The sequence below is a fragment of the Macaca nemestrina genome, chromosome 11, assembly GCF_043159975.1.
Source record: "Macaca nemestrina isolate mMacNem1 chromosome 11, mMacNem.hap1, whole genome shotgun sequence".
NCBI classification, from domain to species: domain Eukaryota; kingdom Metazoa; phylum Chordata; class Mammalia; order Primates; family Cercopithecidae; genus Macaca; species Macaca nemestrina.
The window spans coordinates 61,112,651-61,135,862 of record NC_092135.1 but is presented as its reverse complement, the minus strand read 5'-3'; the positions used below and the strand labels follow the sequence as shown (position 1 = coordinate 61,135,862).

Genomic DNA, 23,212 nt, shown 5'->3' with positions numbered 1-23,212 from the left:
TTCACATCTCTATGTACTGTGCTATTTTTCCTTAATTTAATTTTAGTGCCATTATTGTATCTTGTTTAATTTTTTTATAGCTTGCTATAATTAAGCCTTTATTTGGAAGTCATTTTAAAACCACTGCATCGTTGTCATGGAATTGTTGGTAATATGTGATTACATTATGTTGTCTTTTGCAGGGACACTCTTATAAATGAAGCATTATCCTCAGAGATTTTCTTGGCTGAAAATGTAAGTAATTAAAAATGTAAACAAATATTATCTGTTACATATGCTGTAATAATAAATACTTCAGTATAACACAGGTTACCGTCTCTTTTAGGACACAGTTTAATCTCTCTACAATATGTTTTATAAATGGACAAATAAACAAATAATCACTTAATACCTTATGTACAATGGCATACAGATGCGGAGGGCTTTTATATGCTCTGACTTTGAGTACTGTACATTTCCTAACTGACATTATCAATAATCTTCTAGCATTATTTGTCATTTTAACAAATGCCAGCTAAGGAGAGTAAAAAAATAGAATCAACTATCAAAAATTCCCAAATAATACACAATATAACTGTTAGTCCAGGAAAATGGAAATTTTTTGTCTATAGCTGGTAGGGTGAAAATTAATGCATCCTGTTTGGAAGGCACTTTGGCAATATGTATCAAAGGCCTAAAAATGTGCATAACCTGTTACTCATTAATTTATTTATTAAATATTATCCTAAAAGTCATTGAGATATACACAAAGAAGTGTGTACATATTTATCATTATATTATTTCTAATGTCAAAATACAATAAATAACCTAAGCATATGCCTGCAGGGAATTGGTTAAATAGAATGTGGTAAATCCAAAAAGAGCATACTATATAGCTATTAAAAATCAAAATGTAGGGGAAAGTAAATAATATTATAGTATAAACAGTTTATATTACATGGATAAGTGACAACAAATAGAAATAGGGTAAACAAAGGACACCTTTCTAATGATTATTTAGATATGTGTAAAATAATTGATGATGGGAACATCAGCAAAATAGTGGAATAGGTGATATCAGCCTTCATTCCACCACACAAAAACATGGATGCAAGACATGGATGCCTACGAAGCAGTTCGGGTGTGGGGTACAAAGTGCAGGCAAACAAAGAGACGTAGGTCCTGAATCCAGACATGAGAGCTCTCACAGTGGCTCTCACGTCACTATCAAAAAATGAAAATAGCTTTAGGAGGGCTCAAGAGTCAATTAAGAACCTGCAGCAATACAATGAAGCAAAAAGCAATGAACAACCACTCAGATATGATTGCTGGGGAAATTGGCATCGTGGAGACATCTAGAGATGGCTCGGAACAAAGTAGCAGAGTGAGAATTCTCAGTATCAGCCACATGGTGGGTGCCACTATTGTGCCCAGTGACTTGCTTTGCAGAGGACTCCAACAGCCTTTGCCGCTAAGGACCTCAACAGCACCTGTGGCAGCTTTGAACTCCCTGCTGAGTGCCCTTAGTGTTCATCAGTGCAGACTCAGTGGTCTGCCCCACAGAAGATATCATCAGCTTTTACCACTGAAGTAATAACAGCCATTACTACTGCAGACCCCCTGGAGAGAGAGACACTACTCTGCCCTTTAGCTCCAGGAAGGAGTTGGAATCACTGTTGCACTGCTCTGAGACAATTCCATGCCCTGCACTCTTTGCATACTCCCCAGACCCTGGAACTGTGACTTTCCATGTGCATCTGTGCCTCAAACACTGAAGCTACTACCACTTTGCGCTAGCATGTGCCCTAGACACTAGAGATATGGTCACTCTGTGTATACCTATGCTCCAGATGCTGGCTTCACAGTTACTCTGCAGCACACACAGGTAAAAGAGCTATCAATGCATCAGGCCATCTGCATTACAGACTCTGGAACTGTGGTTGTTCCACACACACCCCCTTTCTGGACCCCAACTCTGTGGCCACTTCATGACAGTCCATGCCTAGGACAGAAAAGCCACTGCTAGGCCAGGTGCAGTGGCTTACGCCTGTAATCCCAGCACTTTGGGAGGCTGAGGCAGGCAGATCACAAGGTCAGGAGTTCGAGACCAGCCTGGCCAGTGTGGCGAAACCCTGTCTCTAATAAAAATACAAGAATTAGCTGGGCGTGGTGGTGGGTACCTGTAGTCCTAGTTACTCAGGAGGCTGAGACAGGAGAATAGATTGAACCCAGGAGGCAGAGGTTGCAGTGAGCTGAGATCATGCCACTGCACTCCAGGCTGGACAACAGAGTGAGACGCCATCTCGAAAAAGAAAAGAAAGAAAAGAAAGAAAAGAAAAGAAGAGAGGAGAGGAGAGGAGAGGAGAGGAGAGGAGAGGAGAGGAGAGGAGAGGAGAGGAGAGGAGAAGAGAAGAGAAGAGAAGAGAAGAGAAGAGAAGAGAAGAGAAGAGAAGAGAAGGGAAAAGAAAAGCCACTGCCACTGTGAGAGCTCTCATGTCTGGATTCAGGACCTACGTCTCTTTGTTTGCCTGCACTTTGTACCCCACACCCGAACTGCTTCGTAGGCATCCATGTCTTGCATACTGTTACTAACATTGCAGTGGGGGTGCTGGCATGCTGGGTACTGGCATTACTGCTGCTCTGGACCCTGGAGCTTCAATCCTTCCACATGAGCCTGCCCTCAAGACCCTGGCTCAATGGCCGCTCCACAGTTGTCACATATTAGACACCAGTGACACTGCCAATGTGAGCATGTGTGGAAGCTACAACTGGTGCCAAGAAGAATCTTCTTGGCCATGACATCTTCCATAAACCAAGAAAAAAAAAGAGAGAGAGAAAGAGATTGGGAGCATCCTAGCAGTCTTTGCCACCAGAGACCCACAAAGTCCTCACTGCTGCTGTAGAAACCCACAGCCTTGGCCACTGAAGATTCCTGATGTCTTTGCCAATATTAACCTCAGGTAATGGAGCTACATAGGGACTATGCTCTTCCCTCACCAGAGTCAGAACAACCACATTACACTAAGCCAGTATTCTCACACCCACTCATACTGAAGCTTTTTTTCCCCACAAAACCAGTCAATAAAGTCTTGAAGACATCTAAGCAAGGCTACAAGAAACAAACAATTAAGAAAACATGACATGACAAAAGGAACACAACATTCCAGTAACAGATTTTTAAAGAAATGGAGATCATAAACTGCCAGAAAAAAAGAATTATTTCAAGGAAGCTCAACAAGCTACAAGAGAACACAAATAGGTAACTTGAAAAAATTAGGTAATTTATGAACAAAAGGACAAAGTCCATAAAGAGATAAAAATAAGAAAGAATAAAACATAAATTCTGGAGCTCAAGAATACAATGGATGAAGTAAAAAATACAATAGAGAGTATCAATAGGAAAATTGTCAAGCAGAAGAAAAAAATAGTAAACACAAATACAGGTCATTTGAAATTATCCAGTGAGGAGAAAAAAATAAGAAGGAAAGGGAGCAGTGTTGAAAGAAGAAGGTGACTAGAAAACAGGGCTAATGTGTAGCTCCCATATGGATGGACAGAATGGCATGTGGAGATTCACCCCATGATCTTCTGCTCTGAGAACCACACCAGAAATGTGCTAGGAAAACCAAAAGAATTCACATATCCTTTTAAAGAAGTGGCATGCCACTGCAAATTCTGTGAAACAGATGAAAAACTATGAGTTCCCAAAGTGTGAAAGGGGGAAAACCTACCTCTGAACACATCCCCATGGGGAATTTGAAAATCCAGATCATGGGATAGGAATTTCACCTTACCTAGAGATACAATGGGATTAGGGAGTCATAAGAAATATAAAAGTACAAGTAGCAGCGGGAAGTGCCTTGAATGCACTCCCAGTCTCCAGCTCAATCCTTGGGAAGCCATCCTTGACTGTATCTCACAGGGGCCCATGAAGAAGGCAGCAGACAGAACTGGAGAGGGGTCATGGGACAAAGAATGCTCCCAACAGAAATTGGTAGTGGTTTCGACTGGGCACAAATTTTCTTGAGTGGAGTCCGGGGGACAAGTAGGAGCTACTGTGGATACAAGCAAGCAAGCACAAGAGTGCAGGACCTGCCACCAACTGAGTGGGCAGGCTAGGAGGGGCGAGGTCCAAAAGCTTTGATTGCTTTCTCAATGGGGTAGCTCATAGTGGGGCACTGTGGGGGTGAGGCCAGCCTTGCCAACTACACGAAATCTGGGTAAGGCCTCTCACCACCAGTTATCCCCACTTTCCTGGTGAACTATAATACACAGCAGAGGCAGCCAAGATCCCCACTGGAACATAACTTCATTGGCCTGAGAATGACTCCACCATCTCTGGCAGTAGCTGTGGCAAGCCCCACCCAAGGAAAGAGTCTGAGCACAGACCTGCCTAGCTCTGCCCCCATTGGATGATGTTTACCTACTTGCCCTGGTAGCCAAACATAAAACATAGTAACTCCTGGGAGCTTTATGGCCCTGCCCATAACTTGAGAAACCAAAATACTTACCCTGGTCATCTTAGGGCAAGCTTAGATCCCCCTACTACTCCCACAGCTACTGCTCTCTTGAAAATACCACCTTCTGACTGGAGGCCAACCAACTTAGGACATTACAGCAACACAGGACAAAATAACCCTGAACTCAGGAAGGAGAATGCAACAGCTAATTCCACTGCCTGCAACATCCTGGCTAACCAGAGGTCCTGAAATTGTACACATGAAAACTTCACTGCTAGATAACCATCACTCAAGAAAGCCAGCACACTAAATATCTACAACCAAAGACTCTCACAGAGTCTACTTCACTTCCCTGCCACCTCTACCAGAGCAGGTGCTGGTACCCACAGCTGGGAGACTTGAAGCTGATCACATCACAGCACTTTTTGCAGACATCACCCAGCACCAGCCCAGTGCCTAATAGCCCCACCAGGTGGTTAGACCCAGAAATCAATAACAACTATTGTCCAGCTCTCAGGAAGCCCCATCCCTAAGGGATGGGGAAGAGCAACACATCAAGGATCACCCTGTGGGACAAGAGAATCTGAACAGCAAGCCTTGAATTTTAGACCTTTCCCCTGAATTAATCTACCCAAATGAGAAAGAATCAGAAAACTATTTCTGGTAGTATGACAAAACAGGGTTCTACAACACCTCCAAATGATCACACCAGCTCCCCAGCAATGGATTCAAACCAAGAAGAAATCTCTGAATTGCCAGATAAAGAATTCAGAAGGTTTACTATTAAGTTATTCAAGGAGATACCAGCGAAGATGAAAATCAACTTAAATATTTTAAAAAATACAATATATAGATGAAAAATTATCCAGAAAAATAGCTATCATAAGGAAAACATAATCATGACTTTTGAAAGTAAAAAATACAGTTGGAGAAATACAAAATGCAGTGGAAAGTTTCAACAATAAACTAGAAAAAGTAGAAGAAAGAACTTCACAACTTGAAGACAAGGTTTTTAAATTAACTCAATCTGACAAGGACAAATAAATATATTTTTTTAAATGAACAAAGCCTCCAAGAAATTTGGCATTATGTTAAATGGCCAAATTTAAGAATAATTGCTCTTCCTGAAGAAGAAAAATCTAAAGGTTTGGAAAATTTATTTGTGTGAATAATTGAGGAAAACTTTCCTGGCTTTGCTAGAGATCTAGATATCCAAATACAAGAGGCTCAAAGAACAACTGAAAAATGCATTGCAAAAAGATAATCACTTAGCCACATAGTCCTCAGGTTATCTAAAGTCAAGACAAAGAAAAGAATCTTAAGACCAGTGAGACAAATGCATCAAACAACCCATAAAGAAAAACCTATCAGATTAACAGCAAACTTCTCAGCAGAAACATCAGAAACCAGAAGGGATTTGGGTCCCATCTTCAACCTCCTTAAACAAAATAAGTGTCATCCAAGGGTTTTATATCCAGGGAAACTAAGCTTCATAAATGGTAGAGAGAGAAATTCTCTTGCAGACAAACAAATGCTGAGAGAATTCACTACTACTAATCCAGCACTACAAGAAATGCTAAAAGAAGTCCTAAATCTTGGAACAAAAGCTCAAAACACACCAAAATAGAACCTCTTTAAAGCATAAATTTCACAGAGTCTATAAAACAATAACAATAGAAAATAATCAAGGTATTAAGGCAACAACTAACATGATGAATAGAACAGTACCTCACATCTCAAAACTAACGTTGAATGTAAATGTCCTAAATGCTTCAGAATAGCAGAATGGATAAAAACCCACCAATCAAGTATCTGCTATCTTCAAAAAACTCACCTAACACATGAGGATTCACATAAACTTAAGTTAAAGGGATGGAAAAAGATATTTCATACAAATGGAAATCAAAAGCGAGTAGGAGAAGTTATTCTTACATCAGCTAAAACAGACTTTAAAACAACAGTAAGAAAAAACAGAGACATTATATAATGATAAAATAATTAGTCCAACAGGAAAATATCACAATCTTAAATATATATGTACCTAACACTAGAGTTCCCAAATTTATAAAACAATTACTAATAGACCTAAGAAATGAGACAGATGGCAACACGATAACATTGGGCAACTTCAATACTCCACTGATAGCACTAGTCAGGTCAACAAGAAAGAAAGTCAACAAAGAAACAATGGACTTGGCTGGGCGCAGTGACTCACACCTGTAATCCCAGCACTTTGGGAGGCCAAGGCACGTGGATCATTTGCGGTCAGGAGTTCAAGACCAGCCTGGCCAAGATGGTGAAATCCTGTCTCTACTAAAAATACAAAAAAATGAGATGGGCGTGGTGGCACATGCCTGTAATCCCAGCTACTCGAGAGGCTGAGACACAAGAATCACTTGAACCCAGGAGGCAGAGGTTGTAGTGAGCCGAGATTGCGCCACTGCACGCTCCAGCCTAGGTGACAAAGTGAGATCCCGTTTCCAAAAAAAAAAAAAAAAAAAAAACCCACGAGACTGGAGTGGTGGCTCATGCCTGTAATCCCAGCACTTTCGGAGGCCAGGGTGGGCAGATAATGAGGTCAAGAGATCAAGACTATCCTGGCCAACATAGTGAAAACCTGTCTCTACTAAAAAAAAATACAAAAATTAACTGGGCGTAGTGGTGCATGCCTGAAGTCCCAGCTACTTAGGAGGCTGAGGCAGGAGAATTACTTGAACCTGGGAGGCTGAGGTTGCAGTGAGCTGAGAGCACATCACTGCACTCCAGCCTGGCAACAGAGTGAGACTCCATCTCAAAAAAAGAAAACAAAACAAAAAAAAGGACTTAAACATACTCTAGAACAAATGGACTTAACAGACATTTACAGAACATTCTACCCAACAACTGCAGAATACACATTACTTTCTTCAGCACATGGAACAAATCTCCAAGTTAGACCATGGGATAGGTCACAAAACAAATCTCAATAAATTTAAGAAAATCAAAATAAATTAAAAAATTTAAGAAAATCAAAATAAATCAAGTATCCTCTCAGACCACAGCAGTATAAAATTGTAAATCAACTCCGAAAGGAACCCCTGAAACTATACAAATACATGGAAATTAAATAATCTGCTCTTGAATGATCTTTGGTCAACAATGAGATCAAGATGGAAATTAAAATATTCTTTGAGCTGAATGACAATAGTGGCACAACTTATCAGTACCTCTGAGATACAGCAAAAGTGGTGCTAAGGGGAAAGTTCATAGCAGTAAAAGCCTACATCAAAAAGTCTAAAAGACCACAAATGGACAATCTAAGGTAACACGTCAAGGAACTAGAGAAACAAGAAAAAACCAAATCCAAACCCAACAGAAGAAAAGAAATAACAAAGATCAGAACAGAACTAAATGAAATTGACACAGAATATACAAAAGATACATGAAACAAAGAGGTGGTTTTTTTGAAAGGATAAACAATTTGTTTCATGTATCTTTTGTTTATCCTTTCAAATTGATAGACCATTAGTGAGATTAACCAACAAAAGACCCAAGCAAGCTCAATTAGAAATGAATTGAGAGATATTACAACCAATACCAAAGAATTACACCAATACCACAGAAATAAAAAAGATCATTCAAGGGTATAAACTAGGAAATCTAGAGGAGATGGATAAATTCCTGGAAATATATGACTCTCCCAGATTAAGGAAGAAGTAGAAACTCTGAACAGACTAATAACAAGTAGCAAGACTGAAACAGTAATTTAAACATCGCCAAAAAAGAAGTTTACAGCCAGATGGATTCACAGCTGAATTAGATCAGACATTCAAAGAAGAATTGGTACCAATCTTACTGAAATTATTCCAAAAGAAGGAATCTTCCCTCAATCATTCTATGAAGCCAGTATCACCCTAATTTCCAAACCAGGAAAGAATGTAACAAAAAAAGAAAACTATAGGCCAATATCCCTGATGAGCATAGATACAAAAAATTCTCAACAAAATACTGGCTAACCAAATCTGACAGCATATCAAAAAGATAACATGCCATAATCATGCCAAGGATGTGGGGTTTGTTTAACATACGCAAGTCAATAAATGTGATACATCACATAAACAGAATTAAAAACAAAAGCAATATGATCATCTCAATAGATTCAGAAAAAGCATTTGACAAACCCAGCATCTTTTTATTATTAAAACACTCAGCAAAATCGGCATAGAATGGACATACCTCAAGGTCATAAAAGCCATCTAAGACAAACCCACAGCCAACATTATACTGAATGGGGAAAAGTTGAAAGCATTTCCCCTGAGAACTGGAACAAGACAAGGATGCCCACACTTTCACCACTTCTATTCAACATAGCACTGGGCATCCTAGCCAGAGCAATCAGACAAGAGAAAGAAATAAAGGGCATCCAAATTAGTAAAGAGGAATACAAACTGTTGCTGTTTGCAAATGATATGATTGTATACCTAGAAAATCCTAAAGACTCATCCAAAAAGCTCCTAGATCTGATAAATAAATTCAGCTGTTTCAGGAAACAAAGTCAATGTACACAAATCAGTTGCACTGCGATACACCAACAATGACCAAGCTAATAATCAAATCAAGAACTGAATCCCTTTTCAACAGGTGCAAAAAATACAATCCCATCCCATCCCATCCCATCCCATCCCATCCCATCCCATCCCATACAATACTTAGGAATATACCCAACCAAGAAGGTGAAAAATCTCTAAAGGAAAACTACAAAACACTACTGAAAGAAATAATAGGTGACATAAACAAATGGAAACACATCCCATGGTCATGGATTGGTAGAACCAATATTGTGAAAATAACCACACTTCCAAAAGCAATTTACGGATTCAATACAATTTCCAAGAAAGTACCACCATCATTCTTCACAGAACTAGAAAAAACAACCCTAAAATTCATATGGAACCAAAAAAGACCCTGCACAGCCAACGCAAGGCTAAGCAAAAAGAACATACCTGGAGGCGTCGTATTACCTGACTTCAAACTATATTATAAAGCTATAGTTACCAAAAAAGCATGATATTGGTATTAAAAAAAATAGGCATGTAGACCAATGAAAGAGAACAGAGAACCCAGAAACAAAGTGAAATACTTACAGTCACCTGATCTTTGATCAAGCAAACAAACAAACAAACAAAAATGCAGTGAAGGAAAGGATACCCTATTCAACAAATGGTGCTGGGATAACCAGCAAGTCACATGTCAAAGAATGAAACTGGATTCTCATCTCTCACCTTATACAAAAATCAATTCAAGATGGATCAAAGACTTAAATCTAAGAACTGAAATCATAAAATTTTTAGAAGATAAGATTGGTAAAACTCCTCTAGACATTGGCTTAGGCAAAGCGTTTATGACCAATATCATAAGGAGTCCTTCTGAAACACAGGTGTCATTTTAGGTGGAGAGGAAAACCAGTAGTTTTGCTTGAAATAACAAGGCAGTGCTGCCTCATCTCTTGTAAGATTATTGTCATAGGAAGCTTGACAAAACACAAAATATAAGTAAGATTCAGTCTTATAAAATAATTCATAAATATCCAGCTTTGAATAGAAAGCTTCTCATATAAATCATCAAGATGTTAACTTGAGTAAGAAAAGGTGTTGTCTTAATGGACACTGAGATGACACAGACATTAGAATGACTTGATAATGAATTTTTAGCAGTTAACAAAAGAATTCCAACTACCAAGTATGAACATGCTTGTAAAAATAAAAAGTAGGAAATCTCATCAAAGATATAAAAGTCTTTGAGAAAAGAAATAGAAGAGGAAAGAAAGACTAAATGAATATCTTGGAACTAAAAAATATAGTAACTGAGATAGAAACTCAATGAATGAGCTCAACGTCAGAATAAGAAAAAGAGAAGGATCAGTGAGCTTAAGTATAGAACAATAAAAAATCACTCAATCCAAACAACAGAGAAAGTAGATGGAAAAAATGAATAAGATCTTTAAAAAAGGTGGGACAACAACAAAAGATCTAACATTTGTGTCATCACAGTCTCAGAGACAGGAGAAAAAGAGTGTGGCCAAAAAAGCATTCAAAGAAACAATAGCTAAAAAATCCCCCAAATTTCCAGGAAGTATATTCCTACAGTTTCAAGAGCTGAGCAAACCACAAACAGGGTAACTTCAATGAAATCTATACCAAGACATCTCCATGTCAAATTTCTGAAAAAAAAAAAAAAAAAAAAAAGAAGAAGAAAATGTTGACATTAGTCAGAGAGAAATCATGCCATTTCTACAGGAAAGAAACAAGTAAAATGACAACAGGTTTTTTTTTTTGTTGTTGTTTTTTAACAACAAACCATGACAACCAGAGGAAGTTAGCACAATAGTTTTCAAATGCTAAAAGGAAAAAAAATCCTGTGAAATTATCATTCAGGAATGAAGATATCAAACAGTTTCAGGTTCTAAGACAAACTATCCTAAATGAAGGGCTAAAGAGAATTCTCTAAACAGAAAGGAAATGGTAAAAGGATACACTGCCAACATCAGGAAGAAAGAAGAAAACAATAGACAGAACAAAAATATGCATAAATATGACAGATTATTTTACTCTTCTTAAATGTTCTAAATTCTGTTAGATGATGTAAGCAAAATTTATAAAACCATCTAATGTAATTACATTAAGTGTAAATTGTGAAAATAATTGAGACCCTATCTAAAATAGTATCCTTTCCAATATAATGGTATAAATAGCTTAAAAGTAAAAATAAAAAAAGACATATCATGTAAAGATTAATCCAAAGAAAATAGAAATAGCTATATTACTATAAGATATAGATTTCAGAACAATGCAGATTATCTGGGACAGATAAATATTTGATAATGACAAAGGGTCAATTTATTAAGAAAACAAAGTTTTCTAGGCGCACAAGACAGTGTGGTGATTCCTCAAGGATATAGAACCAGAAATATCATTTGACCCAGCAATCCCATTAATAGGTACATACCCAAAGGATTATAAATCATTCTACTATAAAGACACATGCACATATGTTTATTGCAGCACTATTTACAATAGCAAAGACTTGGAACCAAGCCAAATGCCCATCGTGATAGACTGGATAAAGTAAATGTGGCACATATACACCATGGAATACTATTCAGCCATAAAAAAGAATGAGATTATGCCCTTTGCAGAGACATGGATAAAGCTGGAAGCCATCATTATCAGCAAACTAACACAGGAATAGAAAACTAAACACCACATGTTCTCATAAATGGGAGTTGAACAATGAAAACTTCATGGACACAGGGTAGGGAACATCACACACTGGGGCCTGTCGGGGTTAGGGTGTAAAGGGAGGGAGAGCATTAGGACAAACACCTAATGCATGCGGAGCTTAAAATCCAGAAGATGGGTTGATAGGTGCAGCAAACTACCATGCACATATATACCTATGTGTCTATATATGAACTTGCATGTTCAGCACATGTATCCCAGAACTTAAAGTAAAATTAAAAAGAAAACAAATGTTAAAATAAAAAACAAACATAGTATTCCTAAATGTGAATGCACCAAACAACAGAAGAGTATGTGTGAAGCAAAGAGATAAAACTGAAAGGGGAAATAGCTACATTCACAATAATAGCTCAAGATTTCAGCATTCTTCTCTTAACAAATAATAGAAAAATGAGAGACAAAAATCAGTAATGGTATAGAATTCAATAATACCATCAACCAATAGGATCTAATTGCCATTTATAGAAAATGCCCATTTAAAATAGCAGAATATACATTCTTTTCAAGTATCTGTAGAACAGGTACAAAATCTACAATATCCTCATATATAAACCTAAATGATAAATAAATAAATAAACCTCAACAATGATAACTATTGAAATTATACAGAATTTTTTGACCAAAGTGGTAGAAAACAACAGAAGGCTAAAATGCAATTTAGTTCAGTGGAGTATGGCACCCATTTAAACATCTGATGCTGGAGCAACTGAAACTCCATGGCAAAAATCTCCCAATTTTTTTTCTAAGCTTTATAGCTTTCACAACAGTTAGCCCCAAATATCTCACAGACTCTCAGATTTAAAACTATAAAACCTTTAGGAAAATAAAGCAGAAAATCTTTAGTACCTAGGGCAAGGTAATGAATTCTTAGCCTTGACATCAAAACTACTACTATTCATAAAAAAAAAAAAAAAAAAATAGATCGATGAGTTGGATTTCATCAAAATTAAAAGCGTGTTTTCTGAAAGATTCTGTTAACAGGTTTAGAAGACAACTGCAGACTGGAAGAAAATATTCACAAAGCATTTTGGATAACAGTTTGGCAATTTCTTGTTTTATTTTATTTTATTTATTTATTTATTTATTTTTGAGACGGATTCTCACTCTCTCGTCCAGGCTGGAGTGCAGTGGCGCGATCTCGGCTCACTGCAAGCTCCGCCTCCGGGATTCACGCCATTCTCCTGGGCAATCTCTTTAAACATGCAATTACTGAACTGAAAAATGCTGTCTTCGCGTTTTCTTTAGAAAAATAAAAACCTGTGTTTATACAAGCACCTGTATATGAATGTTCTTACCTGTCATATTCTTGTAAGTCCCAAACAGAAAACAACCCATATGTCTTTCAAAGAGTGAATGATGAAACAAACTGAGATATATGTCTACCATGGAATACTACTCAGATAAAAAGGAATGAACTACAAGAATATGGATGGATTTTGGGAATGTATGCTGAGTGAAAAAGGCAATTACAAAAGATTGAATAGTTTATTATTCCATTCATGTAACACTTTGAAAAGTTAAAATTTCAGAAATAGAGAATAGAGTATCAGTTGCCAAGGGTTAGGGCATAATGGGAAGGAGGAGGAGATTGAGTGTGATTATAAAAGGGTAACTCAAGGGATTAAACTCTTCTGCGTCTTGACCGTGATGCTTGATATACAAACTTACATGTGTTGAAATTGTATAGAACTGAACATCTACACATGCAAACACACACATAATTAAAAACAACTAAAATTTGGGAAATCTGAGTAAGATAAGTGGATTGTATCAATGCCAATATTCTCTTTGCCATACTGTAATTTAGTTTTGTAAGATGTTACCATTGGTGGAATTACACAAAGGGTACAAGAAACCTCTTTGTATTATTTTTTCCAATTGCATGTGAACTTAAAGTTACCTCAAAATAAAAGTCCAAATATATATACACACATATCCAAATAAAGTGGGGTTTATTCCATGATGCAAAGCTGGTCAATATTAAACATCTATTCAAAGTAATTCCCCATATTAACAGACTAAAAAAATAATAACGCATGATCAAATAAACTGAGGGAGAAAAGCATTTAACAAACCATCAGCTATGTATATAAAATCTTTCAAAAAACTAGTAATAGATAGGAACTTTATAAAATGATAAATGGCATCTAAAAACCACAAAGCTACCATTATTCTGAATGGTAAAAGACAAAATGTTTTCCTTCTACAAGTATAAACAAATCCAGGATGTCCATTTTTTCACCACTTCTATTTAACGTTGTACTGGAGGTTCTAGCTAGTGCAATGAGATGAGAAAAAAATGAAAGAAATTAAAACATATAAAGTTTACAGGAAACAGTAAAACTGGCTTTATTTGCAGATATAGTCTCCTATGCAGAAAATCCTAAGGAATCCACACAAATTTGTTGCTCTCTCTATATATGTATATATTCTTTTTTTTTTTTTTTTTTTTTTTTTTTTTTGAGACGGAGTCTCACTCTGTCACCCAGGTTTATATAAAACCTCTAGAAAAAATATATATATATAATTAGGAAAACATTTCCATTCATAATACCATCATAAAGAACAACATATTTAGAAATAAAATTAATGAAAGAAAATTCGAGACTTATATACTAGAAACTATAAAACATTGCTGAGAAATATTAAAGGAGATTGGTATAACTGGAGAGATTTCCCTTGTTCAATGATTGAGTCTCAATACTGTGAAGATGACAGTTCTCTCCCAATTGATCTCAACAATTTTTGTAATTCCTATTACATGCCAGCAAACTCTTTTGATAGAAATCGTCAAGCTGATCCTCAAATTTGTATGAAAAATCAAAGTGCTAGTGTAGTTAAAATTTTTTTAAAAATTGAGATCTCTATCACCCACGATGGGGTGTAGTGGTATTATTTATTTATGTATTTGTTTATTTATTTTGAGACAGAGTCTCACTCTGTCATCCAGGCTGGGGTGTAGTGGTGCAATCTCTGCTCACCGCAAGCTCCGCCTCCAGGGTTCACACCATTCTCCTGCCTCAGTCTCCCAAGTAGCTGGGACTACAGGTGCCCACCACCACGCCCGGATAATTTTTGTTTTTTGTATTTTTAGTAGAGACGGGGTTTCACCATGTTAGCCAGGATGGTCTCGATCTCCTGACTTCGTGATCTGCCCGCCTCGGCCTCCCAAAGTGCTGGGATTGCAGGCGTGAGCCACTGTGCCTGGCCAATGGTATGATTTATTATAACTCACTGCAGACTCAAACTCCTGAGCTGAAGTGATCCTCCCACCTCAGACTCTTGAGTAGCTGGGACTCAGGTGTGTGCCACCATGGCTGGCTAACTTTTAAAATCTTTTTTGTAAAATAGAGTCTTGATTTGTTGCCCAGGCTGGTCTTGAACTCCTGGCCTCAAATGATCCTCTTGCCTCGGCCTCTCAAAGTTCTGGAGTTACAGGTGTAAACCACCATTCCTTGACTCAAAATAACTTTTAAAAAGAAGAAAGTTAGAAAACAACAATACCTGGTTTAAAAACTTATTAAAACCATATAAGACAGTGTAGTACTGGCACAAGGAAAGGAAGATAGAATTTAGAGTCTACAAATAAAGATAACTCAATAAAGATGACAAAAAGTCAATGGGAAAAGGATAGCCTTTTAAAAAAAGTAGTTCTGGGACAATTGGATATCCACGTGTATTAATTAATCAACTTAAAAAAAATTTGACTCCTTCTTACACCACCACAATTAATTAAAAATAGACTTCAGACCTAAATATAAGAGTGAAAACTATAAAACCTCTAAATACACATAGCAAAAAATATAGAACACCCTCATAATTTTGGGTTATGCATCCTTAGATATGACACAAAGCATGATCCATAATAAAAGAACATAATGATGTATTGAAACCACCAAAGTTAAAAACTGTATTTCAAAAAACATGATTAAGAAAATAAAAAGACAAGCCACAGACTGGGAGATAATTTGGCAAGTCATGTGCCTGATAAAGTAATGGTATCTAGCATATGTAAAGAACTCTTACAACTCAATTAAAGGAAGACCTACAACACAATTTTTAAAAAGGCAAAATATATTAATAGAAATTACACTGAAGAAAACATGTGAATAGCATACATTACATCAAAATATGCTCAACATCTTTAGTCATAAGAAAAACGCAAAGTAAAACCACAATGAGAGATTATGACACATCCACTCAGATGGCTGTAATCCAACAGACACACAATATCAAGTGGTGGCAAAGATTTGAAGAAACTGGAATTCTCACATATCGCTGGTAGGAATGTAAAATGTCCCAGGCACTTCAGAAAACCTTTTGGCAGTTTTTTAGAAAGTAAACATTAACTTAGCATATGAACCAGAAATACATTTCCTAGGAATCTATCCAAGAGAAATGAAAATGTACTCTCACACAAAGATATGTACACAAGTGTTCATGACAACATTATTCTTTATTACTAAAGTATAGAAACAATCCAAATGTCCACTAACTAATAAATGGATAAAATGTGGTATATGTGTACAATGCAACCTTATTTAGCAATTAAAAGGAATGAGCTACTGACACATGACCATCAAAACCATTATGCTCAGTAAAAAAAAAGCCAGATGCAAAAGACTGCATATTATATGATCCCAGTTATTTAAAATGTCTAGAAAAGGTATATTTAGAGAGACCAAAAGCACATCATTGGTTGCCTGGGACTTGGGCATGAGAGTATGGATTAACTGCAAAGGGAGCACAAGGGAACTTTTTGAGTGGTAGAAATGTTCTAAAACTGGATTTTGGTGATGTTTGTACATCTTCATAAATAATATACCGATATCATTAAATTGTACATTTATATAGGTGACTATTATAGTATGTAAATTACTTATCTCAATAAATCCATTAAAAATGAACACTGATACTATTACCTATGGCACTTATTTAAACAAATGTATACTACACAGGTTTTGCAATAATGTCATTTAGTTCACCATCATTTCATTGTAACATTGATGAGAAAAAAGACTGATTCCCTGGGGGCCACAGTCTGTGTGGAGTTTCAGCTTCTCCCCATGTCTGTTTGTGTCTTTTCTTGGGACGCAAACATTTATTCCTTGATTCAGCTCACTACCACTATTACTATCGTCACTCCCTGATTCACCATAAATTGGGTAATTGTCTTACTTGTTTTTATTAATCTCTCTTAAATGTATGTGTAGCTCACATTTATTTCAGTGTTCAATCTTGGCAGCGTTTTGGGTCTTTAGAAGTTCGGTGATGTTTTTGTGACCAGAAATATGCTGTAGGAACTGAATTCCCGTTTATATCAATTAGGCTATGGTAAAATTGGTTTCATTATAATCGTTTTGCCTAAAGTAGCAGTTTCCAAGAACCTATCGAAGACATTAAGTGAGGTCTTACCCTATACTAGGGAAAAAACCTAAGTCCTTCATTCTACAAGTTTATGATCCAGAATTTTGATGACTACACATTTACTTTGTTTTGTTTTCCATTTGTATGATTCTCATTGTTTATATCATCACTTTCACCTGAACAGATTCACTTGATAAATGAATATGTGCTGTAAAAGAAATTTGAAAACTTAAATTTTTATGTTTTTTCATCAGCTTATGTTTTTGTACAACTCATTGATTCTATCATTTTTTAGAAACATGGTTTACATTCTAGTTTTTCCTGATGCTTCTATAGTTCTTTGAGCAGGTGGACATGCAGATATGTAGCTAACTTTATTAGGAAACATTTGTTTAATGTCTACCTGTGCATATTTATATTAAATATTCAATTTATTAATTTTGGTTTTTTACATCCTTGTAGGGTAAAACTTGCTATAACAGTATTTTCTCATGCTATAATTCTATATTCTAAAAGCATAAATTAGTGGAGGCCTCAGTAATGTTGCAGTACTAGCAGATGCAGAGTGAGAGAATGACAATAAGCTAGAGGAAGCACTGAACCCAAAAAACTTTGCTCCTGAGGATGACTAGAATTAAATCCTGTTTTCTGGTCTTTAATATCCAGCTCTATTTTACTAATTTTACTCATTTTCTCTTTACTCATTATCTTACTCATTTTCTCTTTAGGTTAATACACACGCTTTTAATTTTAGTATCAGATCATCACATAAAAGCCCTTTTCATGCATCTTACCTGCACCTAATGGCATGCAGAACTGGTAAAACATATGTGGTCTTTAACCTCTAAAAGCATGTAGTTTAAGACAAGTAGCGCATATATGAAAGGCATCTGAACAATTAAATACATATTATTCTAATATCAAATTTTAGTTCTTAAATTATGGTTTAAATATGTACTTTTCATTAATACTTCATGAAACTATTAGTGGGCATTCACATAAACATTAAGTCACTTTGTTTCACATTAATTTTTATTCATTTTTATAGCTCCATATAAGGGTTTCTCAGTGAGTGAGGTATGAAGAAATGTAAGGGATGGCACAAAGATTTTAGATAGATAGTTTAAAAATTTGACATTTTTTGGTTGCTGTTACTTTGATTTGTTTTGAAGATGTGTCTTGTTTTTGGAGGGTTTTTTTCTAGTCTTAGAGAAAAGGGCCAGCCAGTTTTAACAGCCCTGCCAAATTCCCAGTTGTCTCCAGTAATGTTGGAAGTCTTGGTTCTTTGTTGAATGTGTGGGAGTTCACTGGGCAAGCAGCGAATCGCGTAGGGAAAGAGAAGGAAAAGAAAGCCTAGTGGGACGGAGGAATGAGTACTTATTCTGTAATCATCTTCTCCGCTACAGAAAAAATTGGCAAATGCTGTCATGAATTAAATCCCTCATATGAAGGCAAAATATCTTCAAGTAAAGCCCAATGGAAGTAAAGAATTTTGATGAAAGGAATGTATGTTAAACATACAGATAGTGCTAGCTCCAGTTCTCCGGTGGTGAAACCAACTGATGCTTTTAAAGAGTTATAGGAATCTCAGCGGGGACCCATGATTGCTGTTCCAAAGCATAAAAAACAAGAGAAGGGTATTATTGATCAAGAAAAAAATAAATTAACTTCACATGAAGGGGAATGGAGAAATGCACCAGTAGAATGCAGTAAGATATTTATATTGTGTTTATTGAATACCATAAATGCTTAATAAAAGTGTCTCATATTTGTATGCCACTTCTTGATAAAGGTTGAAAGTTTGATAAAAAACAATGACCTATTTTTTTACATCAACAGGAAGAATATCTGGAGTAGGTATGCTTTTAGTCCTTATTAATTCAAAATTGCACACCTTTTTTTTTTTTTAGGCTCAGACCACATATCAGACGTTAGCCCTCCTATACTCTTATTTCCTTTTTCCCCTTCCTCTTTGCTCTGTGGATGATAAGCTATTGATGAAATCAATAGCTGTGTAGAAGAAGAAGATATAACATTCCCAGAGACACTGGAGACAGGAAATAGAAGCAACAATTCATTTTTCTGTCTCAGTTTAGATTGTATTTATACCACCTGCTATGCCTGTGGGAATGGAATCTATAGCAGCGTCTTTAGATACAAACTTTCTCTTAGTGACTTTCCTTTTCTTATTCAGTGTGATGGGATTTTTTTTTTCTAAGAGTGGTAGCCTATGGCACTTGGCTAAGAGATGAGACTTCAATGAGATATAGGAAACAAAGAGTGACAAATTAAAATGACAAGGCTGTCTTATAAGATTGTGATCTAGTGAAATGAAGTATTTCTGGCCCAGTCAATGTAGACAGCATTATGCTATGTGGTAATAGATTGCAAGACCTGGGCAGCCTGTATATGTCTTTCAGATAACTGAGTTTGTCACTATCAACACTCTTTCAAATTGTGTCTTTCCTAGCTTTTGAGAATATGAGTTTAGACAAAGGTTTTCATATATATCAAGTATTTAGGAATAATTTATTTTTTGCTTAAAAATGTGTTTATCAAAGAGAAATTTTAATAATATATTAGTCATTGGCATAATATTAATCCAAGAAGAAGCCTTAAATTAGGTAACTAATCGCCCTAAAAGTGATGGTGAACTTTGGCACTGTGTCTTATTGAATGTCTTCTTATATCTGCTTCCTCATAACTCTAAGAGGTAGTTGACCACACACTCTGCTGAGCTTCAGTCCTGCCTGATAGATATCTCCAGCTGGTGTTAACACCATCATTCCAAATTCAATATACCTTAAATAAAATACATAAAATATTTCTTTAAAAATTAGTGGAAATGCATTTGCACATTATCATGCAGAAGTTTAAAATGAGTTTAATCTCAATTTAGCTGCCTAGCTCTAAATGGGGAAGAGAAAGAAAGTAGATTTAAGCACACTCTAATAGGAGAAAATTTGGAATCATCTCTCATATGTCCTTCTTTTTCATCCCCTGCATATGACTTGGTAAGTCACCTAGTCTTATACAAGTAATTGTTTTTCTGCAATGTTTCTTATAGTTTTCCCCTTTATAGTCCTACTTCTTCCCTCCTGATCCAAACTGTAATTTATTTCAGAAGTAAGAAAGAGAATCCATTTGAGTCCTCTAATGGTGTTATAAAAATACTTTGGAACACTGAGAATGCATAAGAGGAATTTTTTTCCTTTTATTAAAGTTCCCCCTGATAATTGTGGCCAATTATATTAGTACATAGAAAAACCAGCCAACCATAATGTTATATCTGTTGTATATCTTAGAAATATTCTAAGATTTATTGACACTTTGAGCCAAGAGAAAGTGATACTCATAAAGTAATGGATATCTCTAGTTGTGGCTGGCCATGTTTATCTCCCTCTCAAGGATTATACATGTATCCTTGGGCTGGTTGCAAATATTTACTTGTTTCCTAGTTTATTGATGCAATCACTGTGAAAACTGAGAACAGGGTGCTGCTTTCAGAGCTATGTGACAGTTGTAGTAATGTCAAGAATATTATTATATTCGTGTCTTTACTTAAATGTCATGTTCATTTTCCCCAGTAAGACTATGCACTTCTTTTTTTTTCATATACAGTATGAGGAGTATTTCAGATGATTTCTTTTCTCCAAAATAAATACTAAAAGTTTAGAGAGTAACAAACTTGAATAAATTAATGTTGTCCAAATGAATTGTTGCAGAAGTCTAAGACTTCCTAAAATTCAGGAAACTTAGGGTGTCTCTTTTATACCCATCTCTAGGAGTGAGTTTGTAGCAACACTGGATACAAATGGGTTTGAGCAAGGCAGTGTTTTGAAATTCAGAAAAAAGGAAAAGTCAAGGTAGAGTTATCATTCTTGGTAACAAATGAGTTCCTTAGGCTGAATAAGGGAAGTTTCTATACATGTTTCCATAATAGAAGGAAATAGCAATTACTCCTGAAAGTCCCCATCTTTACCCCATTGTCTTATTTTTCAAAAATATATGTTGTTTTAATCAGTTCCCATTTTTTGATGTTTCCAATGTATTCAGTAGAAGAAAATAAAAGGTAAATCATGAAATGTCAAAAAGAAATTTTAAACACTCATATAAAACACAAAATCCAAATGTGGATTACTTTTCAGAGCCAGGCAGATTAGAATAGTTACATGTAATCTATCTTTGATAACATTAATATTTTTAAATTATATATTGTCCAATTTTTTTTACTAGTACCAATGGGGGAAAAGATGAATTACTCTGACATCAAAGATAATACTATATGAATGAGCTCAATTACGGTTATAGTAGGCTCAATTAGATTTAAGATGAATAAACAATTTTAATAAATTGAATTAATTAGATTGGGCTTAAGTGTGCAAGTAGTCCATTTTCTAAAATAATGTACAATAACTTCTTCAAGAAATGATGGTGTATAATTGCCTGAAGTCAGAGGATAAAACAGAGAAAAAGCTGAAAATCCATTATGTTTGTGTTAACAGTCTAACTAAACTGCTATCTGAATTTTCACACCTCTATTTCATGATCTTTCTTGCCCCACACCTCCCAGCTTCAAAAGCAACAAACAAAAAAAGCATTTGAAAGAGAACAGTACTCAATATACTGCAAAAAAAATCCCATTTTGAAAGTCATCTACTCTCATTTTATCCACCTTTATGTGTTCACATTACTTGACAACTTTTCATACATACTCTATAAACTTATGTAGTAATCATTTATGTGCACACAGATAAAATAATATTTTCTATACAGCTATCAACTTACCCTGTCTGTGTTATGTGCATAACTTTTTTAAAACTTAGTACGAGAGAATGCTCAGATATTCTTGAAAAGCTTGGAAAATCTGCAAATTCGAACTTTTAAGAAAAATTTCACATCGAATACCAATACTCAGTCCTCCACGTTTGTTACAAAACATTGTAAATGTGTAAAATGATTTCAATTTCGATACACTAATCTCTCAATTATAGCTAGAATTAACTTTCACACAGTTTCACTGAGTTCCTCTTTTTTATACTTGATTTTTAAAGAAAAAGACATATGAAAATAAACAAGTTTTGTATGTAAAAAGTTACGTTTATTTAAATAGGAAAGTGACCAATAGCCAACAAAAATCAAAGCCAAAATTATTACATTGAACCATATAAAATAGCTAATATTTAACTATTTCTGTCTTACACAAATGGTTATTTAATATGACTTAACTCTATTTTATTCTGGTTTAAGTAAGAATTCCTCATTCCCTCTGTATTCCAGTTAATGGAGGCAGTATAATATAATGAAAGTACTCCCAAAAGCCTCACAATTTTTATTACCATTTTAATAAGTCAAGATGCCAACTGTACCTTTGAAAACTTGAAGAGTATTCTATAATATATCTTGATTTCCAAACAACACTGTCTTCTATGTCACTATAAACTTTAGTTTATTGAAAGTATAATTATTCCCATAGTATATTTTAGTTTCTCTTCTAGAAGATATGTTGATATTGCTCAACAATTAGTTTTAGAAAGATATCTCTAATCGTGATTTGCATTGTATAATGTAATTTAAATTTCATTTGTAAGAAGAGAGAATATCCAAATTTTATATTTCAATAAATGTATTTGCATTAAAATTAATACAATATAGCATGTAAAATATAATAAAATCATGATGTTTTTCATGGTTCATCTGTAATTTCTGAAGCACTTTAGAGTTGATGAAACAAATCTAGCCATGAACAATTTTTATATTATTATTACTAAAAATTGTTCTATGTTGATGACTTTTCATCCATGATCCATGAAAAAAACTGATTCTGAAAATATATAACTAACCTAAACTGAAAACACATAATGAATTTAAACAAATTAGATACTCACAAACCACAAATAGTGTTAAACCCCAAGAGATGATCTGCTATTAGTCAGTGTTATATACATGAACTGAATACTGAGAATGATCTTGTATTGCTATCCCTCTTTCATGCTCTCCAGTGTAAGGATTGTCTGGCTAATTTCTCAAGTTGAGTTTTGATCAAGAAGTGGCATTAAAGTTCAGCAGGACACATTTCCTGTATATATCCATGGCTGATTGCTCAACTGGTGAGAATACATAGCTAGT

At 35.5% G+C, this 23,212-nt stretch overlaps 1 long non-coding RNA gene across 5 annotated transcripts in view; it reads left to right on the top strand.

Annotated features, from left to right (window-relative positions):
- LOC105483331 (uncharacterized) overlaps positions 1-23,212 on the top strand; it is a 64,105-nt gene that overhangs the window by 24,155 nt on the left and 16,738 nt on the right. For all 5 annotated transcript variants that reach the window (XR_011609570.1, XR_011609574.1, XR_011609573.1 and 2 more), the window contains exon 3: positions 183-234. This is a non-coding gene — a long non-coding RNA (uncharacterized lncRNA). The remainder of the gene's footprint in view (positions 1-182; positions 235-23,212) is intronic.